Source organism: Carassius carassius, chromosome 10, assembly GCF_963082965.1.
Source record: "Carassius carassius chromosome 10, fCarCar2.1, whole genome shotgun sequence".
Classification (NCBI taxonomy): domain Eukaryota; kingdom Metazoa; phylum Chordata; class Actinopteri; order Cypriniformes; family Cyprinidae; genus Carassius; species Carassius carassius.
In genome coordinates, this window is record NC_081764.1 from 21,218,539 (window position 1) to 21,240,586 (window position 22,048).

Consider the following 22,048-nt stretch of genomic DNA (forward strand, 5'->3'; position numbering starts at 1 on the left):
ATTTGCACAGGCAGCCTCAGGTGTAGAGGCACAAGAATACATAATTGTGTCATCGGCATACAAATGATACTGTGAAAATTTAAATTCACTACAAACATTATTTATATAGATAATAAAAAGCAAAGGACCTAAAACTGAACCTTGTGGGACACCCTTTTTTAGAATAACAGGGTCAGATGTTACATTCCCATGTCTTACAATTTGCATCCGTTCAGAGAGATAGCTTTGAAACCAATTTACAGCTCTATGACCCACACCAATATTCAACAAGGTTTTGATTAGCATGAAGTGGTCCACTGTGTCAAATGCCTTAGTAAGGTCAATGAACACAGCCATACAGAATAACTTTTCATCAATTGCCGCTTTTATATCATCGATAACTTTTAAGCAGGCAGAAACTGTGCTGTGGCCAGATCAAAAACCAGATTGCATGTTCGGCAAGAATGCAAGAATGGCATCTATGCTAATATTTGTCTGTTTCTCTCTTGTTCCGAGGTCACCGTGGCCACCAGATCCAGTCTGTGTCCAGATCAGAGGGTCACTGCAGTCACCCGGATCCAGTACGTATCCAGACCAGATGCTGGATCAGCACCTAGAAAGGACCTCTACATCCCTGAAAGACAGTGGAGACCAGGACAACTAGAGCCCCAGATACAGATACCTTGTCTCAGAGGAGCACCAGGACAAGACCACAGGAAACAGATGATTCTTCTGCACAATCTGACTTTGCTGCAGCCTGGAATTGAACTACTGGTTTCGTCTGGTCAGAGGAGAACTGGCCCCCCAACTGAGCATGGTTTCTCCCAAGGTTTTTTTCTCCATTCTGTCACTGATGGAGTTTCGGTTCCTTGCCGCTGTCGCCTCTGGCTTGCTTAGTTGGGGTCACTTCATCTACAGCGATATCGTTGACTTGATTGCAAATAAATGCACAGACACTATTTAACTGAACAGAGATGACATAACTGAATCCAATGATGAACTGCCTTTAACTATCATTTTTGCATTATTGACACTGTTTTCCTAATGAATGTTGTTCAGTTGCTTTGACGCAATGTATTTTGTTTAAAGCGCTATATAAATAAAGGTGACATTGACATTGACGTATCCTCCGTAGCCTTGCTTTCCGTAACCCCGCCTCCTGGTCAGAACAGCTTCCCTGGGCAGAGTACGCTCACAATTCCGCCCCGTCCTCTGCTACAGGTCAGAAGGTTTGGCTATCCACCCTAAATCTTCCCCTTCAGTCTTCGTCACGTAAACTGGCTCCCAAATTCATCGGGCCATTCCATGTCCTTAAGGTTCTTAGCCCTGTCTCAGTCAAACTCAAATTATCTTCCAACCTCTGGCGTATTCACCCTGTCTTTCACGTATCATGTATTAAACCCGTTGTCCGGTCCCCCCCCCCCCACTCCCCGTTCTGTCACCCCTCCGATCCGCGTTGAGGGCGTCCCTGCCTATAGGGTTCGCAGGCTCCTCGATGTTAGACCACGGGGCCGTGGTCATCAGTTCCTGGTCGATCGGGAGGGATACGGTCCTGAGGAGAGAAGTTGGATTCCATCCCGGGACATCCTGGACCGCTCGCTGATTGATGACTTCTACCACTCCCATCAGCCCTCCTCCATCGCGCCAGGAGGCGCTCCTTGAGGGGAGGGTACTGTCATGATCCTGGTATTCTCTCTCTCTCTCTCTCTCTCTCTCTCTCATTAGCCTTTCATTCCACGCACTCACACTCTAGCTCATAATTCCACTCACCTCCAGCTGCTTTCCATCATCTCATCTCTGCGCTCTCTCCGCACCTGTTTCCTACCTTCTCTGATTAGACTCTATTTCTAGGCTTTCCTTTTCTCTGTTCTTTGTCAGATTATTGCCTGATGTTACATATCCATAACCTGCCTCCTTACCTCTGTTTAGTCCTGTCGCGTCGTATCGTGTCCCGTCTGAGAAGTGAACCTGATTAACAGCCTTATTACCTCACCTCTGCTCTCTTCATCCTCCAGTTACGTGAGTGGTCCACGGTTGATCAATGCAAATGCTGATCCCAATTTATCTTTTTCATTATCAATATGGATATTAAAATCACCAACTATTAAAACTTTATCTGCAGCCAGAACTAACTCAGATGTAAAATCACCAAACTCTTTAATAAAGTCTGTATGGTGCCCTGGTGGCCTGTATACAGTAGCCAGTACAAACATAACATGGGATTTATCATTAACATTTGTTTCTCTGGATAATGTTATATGAAGCACCATTACTTCAAACGAGTTATACTTGAAGCCTGCCCTCTGAGAAATCCAGAAAACATTGTTATAAATTGAAGCAACACCTCCCCCTTTGCCTTTTAGATGAGGCTCATGTTTATAACAGTAATCTTGGGGGGTGGACTATTTAAAATATTTAAAATTATTTAAAATAATCTAATCATCAGGTTTTAGCCAGGTTTCTGTCAAAAAGAGCACATCCATATTATGATCAGTGATCATATTATTTACAAAAAGTGTTTTCGTAGAAAGGGATCTGATATTCAATAAGCCAAGCTTTATCATTTGTTTATCCATATTGCATCTGTTTTTTATTTGTTGAACCTCAATTAAATTGTTAATCTTAACTTAGTTTGGACGTCAATGATCAAAAAGCATGTGCAAAGTAACAACTCTGTAGGACAGGGCTCTCAAAACTAGATCGTGGAGGGCCAATGCCCTTTAGAGTTTAGCTCCAACTGGCCTTAACACACCTATCTGGAAGTTTCTAGTGTCTCTGTTAATTAAGGTTGGAGCAAAACTCTAAAGGACACCGGCCCTCTAGGACCGAGTTTGGAGCTGTAGGATCAAATAATTTTTTTATGTACTTGCAAAAATGTAAATGCATTGCATTACATTGTTCATATCTTTAGTTTCTAAAAATACCTCTTTTTCCCCAACGGGATATCTTTAATGTATGAGACCTTAACCAGATCAGTCAGATTTGGGCTATATAACTGGACAGACAGAGTCGATGCAGATTTGGGCAATATAAGAACTTACACCTAATGTCACCTGGTTGTCTGCTGGGTTGAGGATTTACTACAGCTTTCAGACTTTTAATGTCAGGTGGACTTTTAGATGTGGTCCAATCATTTTTCACTCATGCTACACTTTTAGTTTTAGTCTGTGTTATTAAGTTGGCTTGAGAAAGCCAACTTACTGAAATCCTATTTAAACTTCTTCTTCTTCTTCTTCTTCTTCTTCTTCTTCTTCTGACCCAAAATGTTCAACTCTAACTCCTCCTAGTGCTTTAACTCTACAAACTCCAAACTCGGGTCAGACTTTCAGATTGTTCTGACTTGTTGTGCTATATCTCTTCAGACTGATTTGACTTTCAGTTTTCTTAAAAACTTCATAAACAAAACCCCATAGACTTACATTTCAGAGTGCTCAAATTGAGCCAAGACTATGGTGACCCATTAGTGCACAAGCCAAAAGTTAAAATCTAAACTCCCTGAAACCCTAGACTCAATTATCTATCTATCTATCTAATATTTCCAATCTATTTATCTATCTATTTAGAAACATGCTAACCATGCTAGAAACATGCTAGTCGCATGCAAATCATGATAGAAACATGCTAGCGACATATTAGCAACATGCTAATCATGCTAGAAACATGCTAGCGACATGCTAGGAACATGCTAGTCGCATGCTAATCATGATAGAAACATGCTAGCGACATGCTAGTCAAGCTAACAACATGCTAGTAACTTGCTAATCATGCTAGAAACATGCTAGCGACGTGCTGGTAATGCTAACAACATGCGATTAACTTTGTAATCATGCTAGAAACATGCTAGCGACATTCTAGCGACATGCTAGCAAATGCCCGCCTAAACCTTATTTGATGTGTAATTGGGTTTTGTGAGTGAAGCAGGCTACTGACGGAGAGAACGAGCACAGCGCCCCTCCCCCACGCAGGGGGTTTCCGTCTCCAGTTCTGTCTTTCGCGTCTTTTGCGCGCTCATGTTCGTTATTTCCAATGTAGGCACGCGGTATGCACGCTCATAATGGAAACGATGCGCATGCGGTGCGACGCGCTCATTTTTCCAGGCGCGTCCGCACCGAATCGCGTTAAAAACATCTTAACTTTTCAGAGAGCCGCAAGCGCACCGCAGGTCATGTGACAAGAACTAACCAATCAGCTTCATCCTTTCCCGTAACAACGTTGAATGCTCAGCCAAGATGAAGGAACAGCTGACGATAGCTATATATGGATTGCCATTTTGAAATAAATTTAGTAGCAGAGCTACTGTAAGCGATTTCCAGTGCTGCAAATCCATTTGTCCGTTGCTGAAATTACCACGTCTTCATGGAGAGAGCAGGTAATGGCTGCTTAGCAACAGCAGACGCCTCAGGAGTGCAACTGCCCAAGCTCTTTGGAGAAGGAAAAAGCAGCGCGCCTAACGTTTTCCACGCGTTTTTATGCATGATATGTTAATGGCCCCTAATCATGCTAGAAACATGCTAGCAACATGCTAATCATGCTAGAAACATACTAGCAACATGTTAATCAAGCTAGAAATATGCTAGTCGAATGCTAATCATGCTAACAACATGCTAATGATGCTAGAAACATGTAAGCAACATGCTAGTAACTTGCTAATCATACTAGAAGCATGCTAGCAACATGCTAATCATGCTAGAAACATAGTAATCGAATGTTAATCATGTTAGAAACATGTAAACGACATGCTAGCAATATGCTAATCATGCTTGCAATATGCTAATCATGCTAGCAACATGCTAATCATGCTTGAAACATGCTTCTAACTTCTATTTATCTATCTCTAAGTAATCTCTTTCTTTCAAACTAATCTATCTATCTATCTATCTATCTATCTATCTATCTATCTATCTATCTATCTATCTATATATCTACCAATCTTTCAAACTAATCTATCTATCATCCTTTCTTTAAACTAATCTATCTATCATTCTTTCTTTTGAACTAATCTATCTATCATTCTTTCTTTTGAACTAATCTATCTATCATTCTTTCCAACTAATATATCTTTCTTTCTTTCAACTAATCTATCAATCTAACTTTAAACTACTTAAAACTTCGAACTACTTTAAACTTCTTACTCCTTTAAACTTCTTCAAACTTTCTGGTCAGGCTTTCTCAAGCCAATTTAAAGTTTGTCTCAACAAGTTTGTCTTTTCTAGTTAATAATCAAGTTAATCTAACAAATTAACTTTTAAAGTCTATATCAGTTCTATAGACCTATGCAGTAACTCAAGTCAGCTAAAACAACATTATCAGTAATGTCAAATGTACAAAAAAAAATTCTTCTGATAAATCTAAACCACATCATAATCTATTAATCTCTATGCTGTATCAGAATGAGGTCAGGATCAGGATGATTTTATCAGTCTCTCTCGCATTCTCCTCTCTCTCGTTCTATTTTTCAAAACACTGAGTTGCTTCTCAATCTTTCTGGCAGGCTCTTTATCAGTTGGAGCAAACAGCGGGATTTTAAGCCACCAGTTGAGTGTGGTCATTCTCCTCATTGGTCCTGCTAAGGGACTCTTCTGCCCCTGCTAGGGTTAGAGGCATGCCTGGTGTGAACTAAAGATGTTCCTCCTTTCAGTGACGTTAAGAAACACCAAAGCCATGTATCTCGCTGTCACTTGAACAGTCCAGATAAGCGGAGTAAACCATCCTTGATTTTAGAAGAACTACCTATACCTGTGATAGGAGATCTTAAAATATTTTTTTAGAGACTACATGCTTATTCATCACTCAGTCGATCCTTATTGTAGTGACCTCTGAGGAAAAAATCGTGTGGACTAAGGGCTGTCCATTTTCCCAATAGTGCCAGTACAGTTAGAGGACTAGAACCCACATCAAGTCAAGTCACCTTTATTTATATAGCGCTTTAAACAAAATACATTAGGTCAAACCAACTGAAAAACATTCTTTGGCAAAACAGTGTGTTAATAATGCAAAATGACAGTTAAAGGCAGTTCATCATTGAATTCAGTGATGTCATCTCTGTTCAGTTTAAATAGTGTCTGTGCATTTATTTGCAATCAAGCCAGAGGCGACAGCGGCAAGGAACCGAAACTCCATCGGTGACAGAATGGAGAAAAAAACCTTGGGAGAAACCAGGCTCAGTTGGGGGCCAGTTCTCCTCTGACCAGATGAAACCAGTAGTTCAATTCCAGGCTGCAGCAAAGTCAGATTGTGCAGAAGAATCATCTGTTTCCTGTGGTCTTGTACTGATGGTCATCTGAGACAAGGTTTTACAGGGGATCTGTATCTGGGGCTCTAGTTGTCCTGGTCTCCGCTGTCTTTCTGGGATGTAGAGGTCCTTTCTAGGTGCTGATCCACCATCTGGTCTGGATACGTACTGGATTCGGGTGACTGCAGTGACCCTCTGATCTGGATACAGACTGGATCTGGTGGCTACGGTGACCTCGGAAACAGACTAATATTAGCGAGAGAAACAGACTAATATTAGCGTAGATGCCATTCTTCTAATAGTATAGCAAGTACATCGGGTGGTATGGGAAGTGTTCCCGGTTCCGGTTTACCTAATTAATGCAGCCTAACAATCCTTTAACGGATTTGGATATTAAAAGCATATTAGTATGTTATATGTAAGCCAGGTTAAAGAGATGGGTCTTTAATCTAAATTTAAACTGCAAGAGTGTGTCTGCCTCCTGAACAATGTTAGGAAGGTTATTCCAGAGTTTAGGCGCCAAATAGGAAAAGGATCTGCCGGCCGCAGTTGATTTTGATATTCTAAGTACTATCAAATTGCCCTTTTTGAGAACGTAGCGGACATAGAGGATTATAATTTAAAAGGAGCTCATTGAAATACTAAGGTGCTAAACCATTCAGGGCTTTATAAGTAATAAGAAATATTTTAAAATCTATACATGTTTGATAGGGAGCCAGTGCAGTGTTGACAGGAACGGGCTAATATGGCATACTTCCTGATTCTAGTAAGAACTCATGCTGCTGCATTTATCGACCATGCATTCCATTAGTTTTTTAAATTGGTGTGTTTCACCAGGCTGCGAAGAAATATAGAGCTGAGTATCATCAGCATAATAGTGAAAGCTAACACCATGTTTCCTGATGATATCTCCCAAGGGTAACATAAAGCGTGGAGAGTAGCTGCCCTAGTACTGAGCCTTGAGGTACTCCATACTCACTTTTGATCGATATGATACCTCTTCATTCATTGCTACGAACTGATGGCGGTAATATAAATTTAATCTAACCATGCTAATGCAATTCCATTAATGCCAACAAAGTGTTCAAGTCTATGCAAAAGAATGTTGTGGTCAATTGTGTCAAACGCAGCACCAATAAAACTAATAGAGAGATACAACTACGATCAGATGATAAGAGCATTTGTAACTCTAAGGAGAGCAGTCTCAGTACTATGTTACAGTCTAAATCATGAGTGGAAATCCTCACATATACCATTTTTCTCGAAGAAGGAATATGATTGTGAGGATACCACCTTTTCTAGTATCTTGGACAGAAAAGGGAGATTCGAGATTGGTCTATAATTAACTAGTTCTTTGGGGTCCAGTTGTGGTTCTTTGATGAGAGGCTTAATAACAGCCAGTTTGAAGGTTTTGGGGACATATCCTAATGACAATGAGGAATTAATAATAGTCAGAAGAGGATCTATGACTTCTGGAAGCACCTCTTTTAGGAGCTTAGATGGTATAGGGTCTAACATACATGTTGTTGGTTTAGATGATTTAACAAGTTTATACAATTCTTCCTCTCCTATAGTAGAGAATGAATGGAACTGTTCCTCAGGGGGTTTATAGTGCACTGTCTGATGCGATACTGTAGCTGGTGGCTGAATGGTAACAATTTTATCTCTAATAGTATCGATTTTAGAAGTAAAGTAGTTCATAAAGTTATTACTGCTGTGATTTTGGGAAATGTCAACACTTGTTGAGGCTTTATTTTTCGTTAATTTAGCCACTGTATTGAATAAATACCTGGGGTTATGTTTGTTTTCTTCTAAAAGAGAAGAAAAGTAATCGGATCTAGCAGTTTTTAATGCTTAACTGTAGGATAGGTTACTTTCCCGCCAAGCAATACAAAATACCTCTAGTTTTGTTTTCCTCCTGCTGCGCTCCATTTTTTGGGCTGCTCTCTTTAGGGTGCAAGTATGCTCATTATAACATGGTGTCATACTACCTTCCTTAAGCGTAAAGGAGCAACTGTATTTAAAATGCTAGAAAAGAGAGAGTCCATAGTTTCTGTTACATCATGAAGTTGTTCTGAGGTTTTGGATATGTTAAGGAATTTGGATACATCAGGAAGAAAACTTAAAAAGCAGTCTTTTGTGGTAGAAGTGATGGTTCTTCCATACTTGTAGCAAGAATTAGAATTTACAATTTTGGCTATATGAAGTTTGCACAAAACTAAATAATGATCTGAGATATCATCACTTGGCTGCATAATTTCAACACTATCAACATCAATTCCATGTAACAGTATTAAATCTACAGTATGATTTCGACAATGAGTAGGTCCTGAAAGGTGTTGTCTAACCCCAATAGAGTTCAGAATGTCTATAAATGCTGATCCCAATGCATCTTTTTCATTATCAACATGGATATTAAAATCACCAACTATTAAAATGTTATCTGCAGCCAGAACTAACTCGGATGTAAAATCACCAAACTCTTTAATAAAGTCTGTATGGTGCCCTGGTGGCCTGTATACAGTAGCCAGTACAAACATAAAAGGGGATTTATCATTAACATTTGTTTCTCTGGATAATGTTATATGAAGCACCATTACTTCAAACGACTTATACTTGAAGCCTGCCCTCTGAAAAATCCTGAAAACATTGTTAGAAATTGAAGCAACACCTCCCCCTTTGCCTTTTAGACGCGGCTCAAGTTTATAACCGTAATCTTGGGGGGTGGACTCATTTAAAATAATGTAATCATCAGGTTTTAGCCAGGGTTCTGTCAAACAGAGCACATCTAGATTATGATCAGTGATCATATTATTTTACAAAAAGTGTTTTAGTAGAAAGGGATCTGATATTCTATAAGCCAAGCTTTATCATTTGTTTATCCGTATTGCATCTGTTTTTAATTTGTTGAACCTCAAAGAAATTGTTCATCTTAACTAGGTTTGGACTTTATTTATTTTCTAGTTCGGGAATAGACACACTCTCTATAGTGTGATATCTAGGTGAAAGAGTCTCTATGTGCTGAGAATTAGCTGACCTCTGTGACGTGAGACAGCTAGCAGACGGTCGGTTTAGCCAGTCTGTCTGCTTCCTGACCTGGGCCCCAGTTAGTCAAGTATAAACACTAAGACTATTTGCCATATTTCTAGAGAGAAGAGTGGCGCCACCCCAGGAGGGATTAAGACCATCTCTTTTCAACAGGTTAGGTCTGCCCCAAAAGCTCGTCCAATTGTCTATGAAACTTATGTTATTCTGTGGGCACCACTTAGACATCCAGCCATTGAGTGATGACAATCTGCTATGCATCTCGTCACCACAGTAAGCAGGGAAGGGGAAGGCACGATCAAGCCCCGGAAGTGACAGTGGAAACGCGACTGGCCCTGGCACGCACTAGCACGCCCGCTTTAAGCTCGACAGTGGAAACACGGCTAGTGAGGCAGCATAGTCATGGATCAAAACACCGCTCTTCTGTTCTAATCAAAACATTAAACAGGTTCTCCCCACTCAGTGATGCACCCACTGAGAAACCTTAAGAAAGTGGCCAGTCGGAGATCACTAAAAATAACATTAAAGAGGTGTGTGAACTTGCAAGCATGATGTCACACACTGTAATCTGCTGTAAGGGAAACAGGTCAATTTAGCTCAAAGGGAATCATTTACGATTTTAAAGGGGATTTGAACAGAATCACTGTTTCACGGCTGATCACTGAGACGCCCTGCGATTCACTGAACGAGCCATTTCTCATCAAATCTGCACTGGATATTAATATCCGAACTATAGTGAAAACACTATTAATTAGCACAGTAACAAGATCGGCAGTTTGAGACATTAACTTGTAAGCACAAAACACAAGATACTTCTCTTTTCAATATGAATAAGGCATATAAACTGATCTAACACAAGCACACGCACTCACACATTCATACAAGTTGCAATAAGATAGAAAGTTAGGGAAGAATGAGTTTAAGAGAATGAAACTGTGGAATCCCAAGTTTACAGCAATACATGAAATTTCATAGACATGAACAGCCATCAATCACTTAATTAACCTTCGCATTGAGTTCCTCAATGAGGTTAAAATTATATTAGATACACCAGTATAGATCAGAGTCTGGAGGTACTTGCATTGCCTGTGTAACGGGGTTCCCTTTGTTGTCGTTGAAAGAGGGTTTCCCGAGGTTGCTGATTGGCTGGAAGTTCAGTAGTCATTGAAGTGACATCTTGGGAAGGCCGTGGTTGGCATTGGCTGAAGACGCGGAGTTGTGGGCTGGTTGAAGTTAAGCGGGCAGTCGAGGTCAGACAGTTTTTTTTTTTTTTTTTTGAAAAAAAAATCTGATTTATGATTTAAAACGATTTTTAAATCAATATTCAAATGACAAAGAAATTTTACAAAACAAGTTTTAATATAGTTCTTTATCATTCATTTAGCAGTCAAATTTATAACTGCAACAAGATGATTTAAAAAAAACAGTACTGTTATTACCTAAATGCTGGAAAGACCTTTATTTATTTTTTTTAATATATATTTTTTTTAATAGGCTACTAGCCCATCATGCATCTTACCATCCACTCAGCTTTAAGAGCTGTTCAGATTAAAACTGCAGCTCCGCAGTGAGTCAGTGTCATGGACGGAGGACCTGTTAATATATTTTCTAGTTTATATTTCCATCTCGTTATGCCACTGGTTTAGATTTTTTTTTTTTTTAGAACTTATTTGTAAATAGAGCAGAAACTTTCTGTGTTTCTACACTGGACGCGAAAGTTGTCATCTGTGCCCCACAGCGAAAAGTGTCTAAACTTGATGACATCACACTATAGTGTCAAATCATCTGAACGCAGTGTCAGAACATTTTGTCATAAACAGAACGAGCATCAGTTCACTGATGGGGATCGTGTCCAGTGTATCCATCACTGTGTTCTGTTGTCTTTTGTTGGATCGTTCCACTTGTGTGCGGTGTGGACCTGGCGTGCGTTTTTTATTGTTTTATTTTACAGCCCTGCTTGTTTTAATGTTTTTATTAAATATTTGTATTGACTGCATGGTCATATTATCGAATTATTTACTGCCATGCGACCTACAAAAGTAAAGCTTGGCGAGTCGATCAACGAGCATTGCTGCAGGTTGATGTTTGGCGGATATGCTGTGCTTGTGTTCCCGTGGTCATCTTCATTTCGTCGGGTGAAACATCTCTCTCACTTGCAGAAGAGTCTATGAGCAGCAACAACTTCCCCTCCGCGCGCACTGACACCAGAAACACGCTCCGCCTTCACTCCATGGATAAAGTATTTCAGTATGTTTGAAATGTTCTGTTCATAACATAGCATATAAAATAATAATAATAATAAAAAATAACAGGAGAGTTTCAAAGTGGCTTAAGCTATGTGTAAACTTTTTTCCCTATATCACATACCAAACTAATAACATTGTAAGCATTACATCTTTAATTGCTGCTTTCTGCTGTGAAAAGTTTGTTTGTGATGTAAATAACATCTTTGTCAGTTATTTTATCTAAACAGATCGATTAACTTCTTCAAGATTTCTAAATCAGATAGCATGCTGATAATGTAGTAGCACTGTAAGATTCACACTCAATCGCTTTTGCAATAATGTGTTCAAACAAATGTAATCTGTTTAAATCATGCTTTAACCCGAAAAAAATCAGTAAAAGAAACAGACAAACTCTTTAACATCCCGCTCGACTCATTGTAACCTTCTGATCAAGCTAAATATGTTTAACATGAATTCTTGCTGAATATGCAGTTATATGGCTGTTGGCATGAATTGTACTCGTGATGGAGCTTTCTTGGAGTGGGTGAAAACCACGACGCTCATATCCAAGTGTTTGTGCAAAAATTATTAATGTGCATTAATGACAGGGAGGCGCTGTCTCATCACTTTAATTTTTACATGATAATGAATGTATACCTTTTTAATTAACATAATATCGTGGTGTCTCACATACATTAAAAATATATCTACAGAAAGCTTGAAATGTTTTTAAACGAAAACGAATTGTGTAATCTGTGAATGTTGCATTTCTCTCGTCGGAGAGAGCCAGCACTGTGAATATAACCAAAACAACAGTCCTATATAAACCGGTTCAGCAAGTGAAAGCCTCATAAGACACTGTCCATATGAAAGAGCAATTCACACCTTTATCTCGACCCCCACAAGCCATGCATAACCCAAAACCCAACCCCCTCCAGCTGAACAGAATTCGGTCTGTGTTTTGGCTCTGATGAACGGTGTGTTACTGGGCTGAAACATGCCTGCACTCAGCAGCACTACTCTTTGTATTCATTATTTTATCACAGCCCATATTATTATTTTCACAAGTCCATAATGATAATAACAAATCATCAATTAATAATTAATCATTATTTTACGAAAATCATTGTTATTTGTGATCGTGGATGTTTGCGGAAGGCTTTAAGACCGAGCAGAATGCTCTGTTCCCGCCTCACAGCGCGCGGGTCTCCGAGGCTTCACTGTCTGCGGTTTGACTTTACTAAATCAGATTGAGGCGAATACAACTTATTGATCATGAGCCCAACATTTAGCAAGGCAGGAAAACATTCATTCTAACGGAAGGAAGAGTATTTCACTGAGCTAATGCTGTTAGAGAGAGAGAGAGAGAGAGAGAGAGAAAGGAGTCTAGGGCTATTCTTAAACTTGGAGCTCATTATATTGAAGTACAAATCCAAACACCAGAAACGTTATGCATTTTATTTATTCACATGCTGTATGGTTGAAATAATATTTTAGTTCACAACTTTAAGTTCCGTTGTTTAAAAAGAATTGCTTTATTTTCTAATGTTTCATAAACCTTCAGTTGTTATGCTCTAAAATCCATGCCATTATTAATTTCACAGTATTTTTACCACCTAAATGACTAATCTTTAAAGTCACAATTCTATAATGGTCAAAATTACTCAGGCCAATGGTATTTTTAATGACATTATTTTATTATTTTTTATTGTATTTTTTTGAATAATTGTAGCCTACATAAATAGGTAAAGCAAAACAAATATTCGGATTGTCCCTTATTTTTCCCTTGTTTTCTTAAAGAATAAACACATATTTTTTACAAGAATAAACATGATAACATATTATTAATTAATAAAAATAATTTAAGCAATTAAAACCTTTTTTTTTTTTTTACTTGAATTTAAATAGGCTACTATTTAACTAACTTTAAATTCTCAAGGAGTTTATAAGTAAAAAAAAGTTCTAAATGATTATGATAATTCGATTTTTTAAAATGAACAATTCCTGTATAAAATGGGACAGCAACCTAGTGGTTCTCATTCCATATGACAGTATTAAATCTAGAGTATGATTTCGACAATGAGTAGGTCCTGAAACGTGTTGTCTAACCCCAATAGAGTTCAGAATGTCTATAAATGCTGATCCCAGTACATCTTTTTCATTATCAACATGGATATTAAAATCACCAACTATTAAAACTTTATCTGCAGCCAGAACTAACTCAGATGTAAAATCACCAAACTCTTTAATAAAGTCTGTATGGTACCCTGTTGGCCTGTATACAGTAGCCAGTACAAACATCACAGAGGATTTATCATTAACATTTGTTTCTCTGTATAATGTTATATGAAGCGCCATTACTTCAAACAAGTTATTCTCAAAGCCTGACTTCTGAGAAGTCTTGAAAACATTGTTATAAATTGAAGCAACACCTCCCCCTTTGCCTTTTAGATGCGGCTCGTGTTTATAACAGTAATCTTGGGGGGTGGACTCATTTAAAATAATGTAATCATCAGGTTTTAGCCAGGTTTCAATAAGCCAAGCTTTATCATTTGTTTATCCGTATTGCATCTGTGTTTTGTTTGTTGAACCTCAATTAAATTGTTAATCTTAACTTGGTTTGGACGGTTTTTGTATTTTCTAGTTTGGGGAACAGACAACTATAAAGTGATATCTAGGTGAAAGAGTCTCTATGTGCTGAGAATTAACTGACCTCTGTGACGTGAGGCAGCTAGCAGACGATCGATCAGTTTAGCCAGTTTGTCTGCTTCCTGATCTGGGCCCCAGTTAGTCAAGTATAAACTCTAAGACTATTTGCCATATTTCTAGAGAGAAGAGCGGCGCCACCCCAGGAGGGATGAAGACCATCTCTTTTCAACAGGTCAGGTCTGCCCCAAAAGCTCGTCAAATTGTCTATGAAACCTGTTATTCTGTGGGCACCACTTAGACATCCAGACATTGATTGATGACAATCTGCTATGCATCTCATCACCACAGTAAGCAGGGAGGGGACCAGAGCATATTACAATGTCTGACATCATGCTTGCAAGTTCACACACCTCTTTAATGTTATTTTTAGTGATCTCCGACTGGTGAAGTCGAATATCATTAGCACCGGTATGAATAACAATCTTACTGTATTAACCTTTAGCATTAGCCAGCACTTTTAAATTGCTCTGTCAATTCTTCGTCATCAGTTAGGAACCTAGGTGTGCTACTTGATCGCAATCTTTCCTTAGAAAGCCACATTTCTAGCATTTGTAAAACTGCATTTTTCCATCTCAAAAATATATCTAAATTACGGCCTATGCTCTCAATGTCAAATGCAGAAATGTTAATCCATGCATTTATGACCTCAAGGTTAGATTATTGTAATGCTTTATTGGGTGGTTGTTCTGCACGCTTAGTAAACAAACTACAGCTAGTCCAAAATTCAGCAGCAAGAGTTCTTACTAGAACCAGGAAGTATGACCATATTAGCCCGGTCCGGTCAACACTGCACTGGCTCCCTATCAAACATCATATAGATTTTAAAATATTGCTTATTATTAATAAAGCCCTGAATGGTTTAGCACCTCAGTATTTGAATGAGCTCCTTTTACATTATAATCCTCTACGTCTGCTACGTTCTCAAAACTCAGGCAATTTGATAATACCTACAATATCAAAATCAACTGCGGGCGGCAGATCCTTTTCCTATTTGGAGCCTAAACTCTGGAATAACCTACCTAGCATTGTTCGGGAGGCAGACACACTCTTGCAGTTTAGATCTAGATTAAAGACCCATCTCTTTAACTTGGCTTACACATAACATACTAATATGCTTTTAATATCCAAATCCGTTAAAGGATTTTTAGGCTGCATTAATTAGGTTAACCGGAACCGGGAACACTTCCCATACCACCCGATGTACTTGCTACACCATTAGAAGAATGGCATCTACGCTAATATTAGTCTGTTTCTCCCTTATTCCGAGGTCACCGTAGCCACCAGATCCAGTGTGGATTCAGATCAGAGGGTCACTGCAGTCACCCGGATCCAGTACGTATCCAGACCAGATGGTGGATCAGCACCTAGAAAGGACCTCTACATCCCTGAAAAACAGCGGAGACCAGGACGACTAGAGCCCCAGATACAGATCCCCTGTAAAGACATTGTCTCAGATGACCACCAGAACAAGACCACAAGAAACAGATGATTCTTCTGCACAATCTGACTTTGCTGCAGCCTGGAATTGAACGGTTGGTTTCGTCTGGTCTGAGGAGAACTGGCCCCCCAACTGAGCCTGGTTTCTCCCAAGGTTTTTTTCTCCATTCTGCCACCGATGGAGTTTCGGTTCCTTGCCGCTGTCGCCTCTGGCTTGCTTAGTTGGGGTCACTTAGACCCTATACCATCTAAGCTCCTGAAAGAGGTGCTTCCAGAAGTCATAGATCCTCTTCTGACTATTATTAATTCCTCATTGTCATTAGGACATGTCCCCAAAACCTTCAAACTGGCTGTTATTAAGCCTCTCATCAAAAAACCACAACTTGACCCCAAAGAACTAGTTAATTATAGACCAATCTCGAATCTCCCTTTTCTGTCCAAGATACTAGAAAAGGTGGTATCCACACAATTATATTCCTTCTTAGAGAAAAATGGTATATGTGAGGATTTCCAGTCAGGATTTAGACCGTATCATAGTTGTGAGACTGCTCTTCTTAGAGTTACAAATGATCTGCTCTTATCATCTGATCGTGGGTGTATCTCTATATTAGTTTTATTGGATCTTAGTGCTGCGTTTGACACAATTGACCACAACATTCTTTTGCATAGACTTGAATACTTTATTGGCATCAGTGGAAGTGCATTAGCATGGTTTAAATCGTACTTATATGACCGCCATCAGTTCGTAGCAGTGAATGAAGATGTATCCTATCGATCACAAGTGCAGTATGGAGTACCTCAAGGCTCAGTACTAGGGCCGCTACTCTTCACGCTTTATATGTTACCCTTGGGAGATATCATCAGGAAACATGGTGTTAGCTTTCACTGTTATGCTGATGATACTCAGCTCTATATTTCTTCGCAGCCCGGTGAAACACACCAATTTGAAAAACTAATGGATTGCATAGTCGATATAAAAAACTGGATGACGAGTAATTTCTTACTGCTACATTCTGAAAAAACAGAGGTGTTAATTATAGGACCTAAAAACTCTGCTTGTAATAACCTAGAACACTGTCTGAGACTTGATGGTTGCTCTGTCAATTCTTCGTCATCAGTTAGGAACCTAGGTGTGCTACTTGATCGCAATCTTTCCTTAGAAAGCCACATTTCTAGCATTTGTAAAACTGCATTTTTCCATCTCAAAAATATATCTAAATTACGGCCTATGCTCTCAATGTCAAATGCAGAAATGTTAATCCATGCATTTATGACCTCAAGGTTAGATTATTGTAATGCTTTATTGGGTGGTTGTTCTGCACGCTTAGTAAACAAACTACAGCTAGTCCAAAATGCAGCAGCAAGAGTTCTTACTAGAACCAGGAAGTATGACCATATTAGCCCGGTCCTGTCAACACTGCACTGGCTCCCTATCAAGCATCGCATAGATTTTAAAATATTGCTTATTACTTATAAAGCCCTGAATGGTTTAGCACCTCAGTATTTGAATGAGCTCCTTTTACATTATAATCCTCTACGTCTGCTACGTTCTCAAAACTCAGGCAATTTGATAATACCTAGAATATCAAAATCAACTGCAGGCGGCAGATCCTTTTCCTATTTGGCGCCCAAACTCTGGAATAACCTACCTAACATTGTTCGGGAGGCAGACACACTCTTGCAGTTTAAATCTAGATTAAAGACCCATCTCTTTAACCTGGCATACACATAATATACTAATATGCTTTTATTATCCAAATCCGTTAAAGGATTTTTAGGCTGCATTAATTAGGTAAACCGGAACCACTTCCCATAACAACCTATGTACTTGCTACATCATTAGAAGAATGGCATCTACGCTAATATTTGTCTGTTTCTCTCTTGTTCCGAGGTCACCGTGGCCACCAGATCCAGTCTGTGTCCAGATCAGAGGGTCACTGCAGTCACCCGGATCCAGTACGTATCCAGACCAGATGGTGGATCAGCACCTAGAAAGGACCTCTACATCCCTGAAAGACAGCGGAGACCAGGACAACTAGAGCCCCAGATACAGATCCCCTGTAAAGACCTTGTCTCAGAGGAGCACCAGGACAAGACCACAGGAAACAGATGATTCTTCTGCACAATCTGACTTTGCTGCAGCCTGGAATTGAACTACTGGTTTCGTCTGGTCAGAGGAGAACTGGCCCCCCAACTGAGCCTGGTTTCTCCCAAGGTTTTTTTCTCCATTCTGTCACCGATGGAGTTTCAGTTCCTTGCCGCTGTCGCCTCTGGCTTGCTTAGTTGGGGACACTTCATCTACAGCGATATCGTTGACTTGATTGCAAATAAATGCACAGACACTATTTAACTGAACAGAGATGACATAACTGAATCCAATGATGAACTGCCTTTAACTATCATTTTTGCATTATTGACACTGTTTTCCTAATGAATGTTGTTCAGTTGCTTTGACGCAATGTATTTAGTTTAAAGCGCTATATAAATAAAGGTGACATTGACATTGACATTGACTATTTAAACTGAACAGAGATTACATCACTGAATTCAATGATGAACTGCCTTTAACTGTTGCTCAGTTGCTTTGATGCAATGTATTTTGTTTAAAGTGCTATATAAATAAAGGTGACTTGACTTGACTTGTTTATGATTTGTTTTTACGAAGAATCTGGTATGGACTGTGTTTTTATTATGCATGTTTTGATGTGTACTGCTTACACACATTTAGCAAATACATTCCTTATAAGCTTTCCATTGAAAAACAGTGAGCTATCGTCAATGCTTGAGGCTTAGACTTTCATAATGATACATAGTTTGTATTGATGAATTTTGTCCCGTTTCATTTAATCTATTGGGTAAACTCTGAAGTATGCAAACACGGAGCACTCAGTGCGTCGGCGTCCAGGTGCGGGTAAACAGGTTAAAAGATCATAACAAGACATTTAGTTTTTGCCCCCAATTTTCATTAGCAGAACTCAAAGATCTAAGACATTTTTTATGTACACAAAAAGCCTATTTCTCTCAAATATACCATGTTCCAAATTATTATGCAGGTGACATATCAATAGGATTTCGGTACAGTAAAGAGTCAGATTTTTGTTTGTGTTGTTTTTGACAATTTCAGGTAAACTGGTATCAATCTCAGATTTGGTCAATAGTTTGGCAGGTCTTCTTAGGTAAATGGAAACCCTACTTAAAGAGGTTGTTCACATTATTAAGCAAGTCAAAGTTCTCATGAAATATTGTGAGAAAGAAAAATATAAAATAATGCAATCTCTTGCAAAAGACTTAAGAAAAAAACAATGTTTTGATAAAAGCAAATAGAGATTATTGAACTTTCAAAAGATTTGTCAGTGACTTAGAGCACATAAGATCTTGGTCAGATGAAGATTTATTAAGAAAAGTTTCTGTCAAACAAATGAACTGTATTGTAATGCCAGCTGTAAAAAAGCCACTGCTGAGCAGCAGACAGGTGTTTGCAGCTACTGGAGTCTCAAGATCCTCTCCATGCAGATTGGCTTCATGTGTTTCTACAGCCACTGACTGAAATGCAGCTTTACACACAACTTTCCAGTCTGCATGGAGAGGATCTTGAGACTCCAGTAGCTGCAAACACCTGTCTGCTGCTCAGCATTGGCTTTTTTACAGCTGGCATTACAAGTCAGTTCAATTGTTTGACAGAGCACAGAAGATCTTGGTCAGATGAAGATTTATTAAGGAATTTTTCTAAGTCACTCTCAAATCTTTTAACAGTTCAATAATATATATTTGCTTTTTGCAAAATATTGTTTGTTTTGACGCCTTTTGCAAGTCATGGTTCAGTATTTTTCATCTTCCGAAAGATCTTTCTTCCTCACCATATTTCATGAGGACTGTGACTTGCTTAATAATGTGGAAAAACTTTTTAAAGTAGGGTTTCCATTTACCTAAGAAGATTGTTCTGGTTCGACATATACTGTTATGATATAACTTAATTCACACCATATTTCTGATATTATCGATCAATCTTATCAGATTAACTTTGATCGTTCACTTTTATTTTATATCCGTGAGTCCAGTACACCTGCAAAGCGTTAGCACTCATTAGCTTGTCATTAGCATTTTCATTCGAACCTATCGCTGTTTTCTTTTCTCCTCTCCCTCGCTCCAGTTTTTCACAAGTTCATCAAACAACCGCAGTAAGAATTTTCATCAAGCACGATGAGTAATGGCTTCTCCTATCATTGTTTCTTGCACCTCTTGCCACATGTACAGTTTATCTATCTCTGTCGCTGATGAGGGATTCACATGTGATAAATGCAGGGAAATAGTTAGGCTGACAGAGAAGATTTCAGAATTAGAGACACGCATCCAAACTTTAATTGAGGACAGTAAGAATGTTAGGGCTCTAGATACGGCTTTGGATGCGTCTAGCTCAGGGATTCATGTACATTGTTCAGTTCCGGAAACAGAGCCCCAGCAGCAGGGCAACTGGGTGACGGTGAGGCAGCGTAGTCGTGGGTCAAAACACCGCTCTTCTGTTCCGATCAAAACATTAAACAGGTTCTCCCCACTCAGTGATGCACCCACTGAGAAACCTGATGAAAGTGCTCTAGTTATTGGTGATTCTATTGTACGGAACGTGAATATAGAGACACCAGCCACCATAGTCAAATGTTTACCGGGAGCCAGAGCGCCTGACATCTTGGCAAATTTAAAAGTGCTGGCTAATGCTAAACGTAAATACAGTAAGATTGTTATTCATGCCGGCGCTAATGATGTTCGACTTCGCCAGTCGGAGATCACTAAAAATAACATTAAAGAGGTGTGTGAACTTGCAAGCACGATGTCAGACACTGTAATATGCTCTGGTCCCCTCCCTGCTTACCGTGGTGATGAGATGCATAGCAGATTGTCATCACTCAATGGCTGGATGTCTAAGTGGTGCCCACAAAATAACATAGGTTTCATAGACAATTGGACGAGCTTTTGGGGCAGACCTGACCTGTTTAAAAGAGATGGTCTTCATCCCTCCTGGGGTGGCGCCACTCTTCTCTCTAGAAATATGGCAAATAGTCTTAGTGTTTATACTTGACTAACTGGGGCCCAGGTCAGGAAGCAGACAGACTGGCTAAACCGACCGTCTGCTAGCTGCCTCCCGTCACAGAGGTCAGTTAATTCTCAGCACATAGAGACTTTTTCACCTAGATATCACACTATAGAGACTGTGTCTGTTCCCCGAACTAGAAAATACAAAAAACGTCCAAACCAAGTTAAGATTAACAATTTAATTGAGGTTCAACAAATAAAAAACAGAAGCAATATGGATAAACAAATGATAAAGCTTGGCTTATTGAATATCAGATCCCTTTCTACGAAAACACTTTTTGTAAATAATATGATCACTGATCATAATATAGATGTACTCTGTTTGACAGAAACCTGGCTAAAACCTGATGATTACATTATTTTAAATGAGTCCACCCCCCAAGATTACTGTTATAAACATGAGCCACGTCTAAAAGGCAAAGGTGGAGGTGTTGCTTCAATTTATAACAACGTTTTCAGGATTTCTCAGAGGGCAGGCTTCAAGTATAACTCATTTGAAGTAATGGTACTTCATATAACATTATCCAAAGAAACAAATGATAATGATAAATCCCCTGTTATGTTTGTACTGGCTACTGTATACAGGCCACCAGGGCACCATACAGACTTTATTAAAGAGTTTGGTGATTTTACATCAGAGTTAGTTCTGGCTGCAGATAAAGTTTTAATAGTTGGTGATTTTAATATCCATGTTGATAATGAAAACGATGCATTGGGATCAGCATTTATAGACATTCTGAACTCTATTGGTGTTAGACAACACGTTTCAGGACCTACTCATTGTCGAAATCATACTCTAGATTTAATACTGTCACATGGAATTGATGTTGATGGTGTTGAAATTATTCAGCCAAGTGATGATATCTCAGATCATTATTTAGTTCTTTGCAAAATTCATATAGCCAAAATTGTAAATTCTACTTCTTGTTACAAGTATGGAAGAACCATCACTTCTAACACAAAAGACTGCTTTTTAAGTTATCTTCCTGATGTATCCAAATTCCTTAGCATATCCAAAACCTCAGAACAACTTGATGATGTAACAGAAACTATGGACTCTCTCTTTTCTAGCACTTTAAATAAAGTTGCTCCTTTACGCTTAAGGAAGGTTAAGGAAAACAGTTTGACACCATGGTATAATGAGCATACTCGCACCCTAAAGAGAGCAGCCCAAAAAATGGAGCGCAGCTGGAGGAAAACAAAACTAGAGGTATTTCGTATTGCTTGGCGGGAAAGTAACATATCCTACAGAAAAGCATTAAAAACTGCTAGATCTGATTACTTTTCTTCTCTTTTAGAAGAAAACAAACATAACCCCAGGTATTTATTCAAT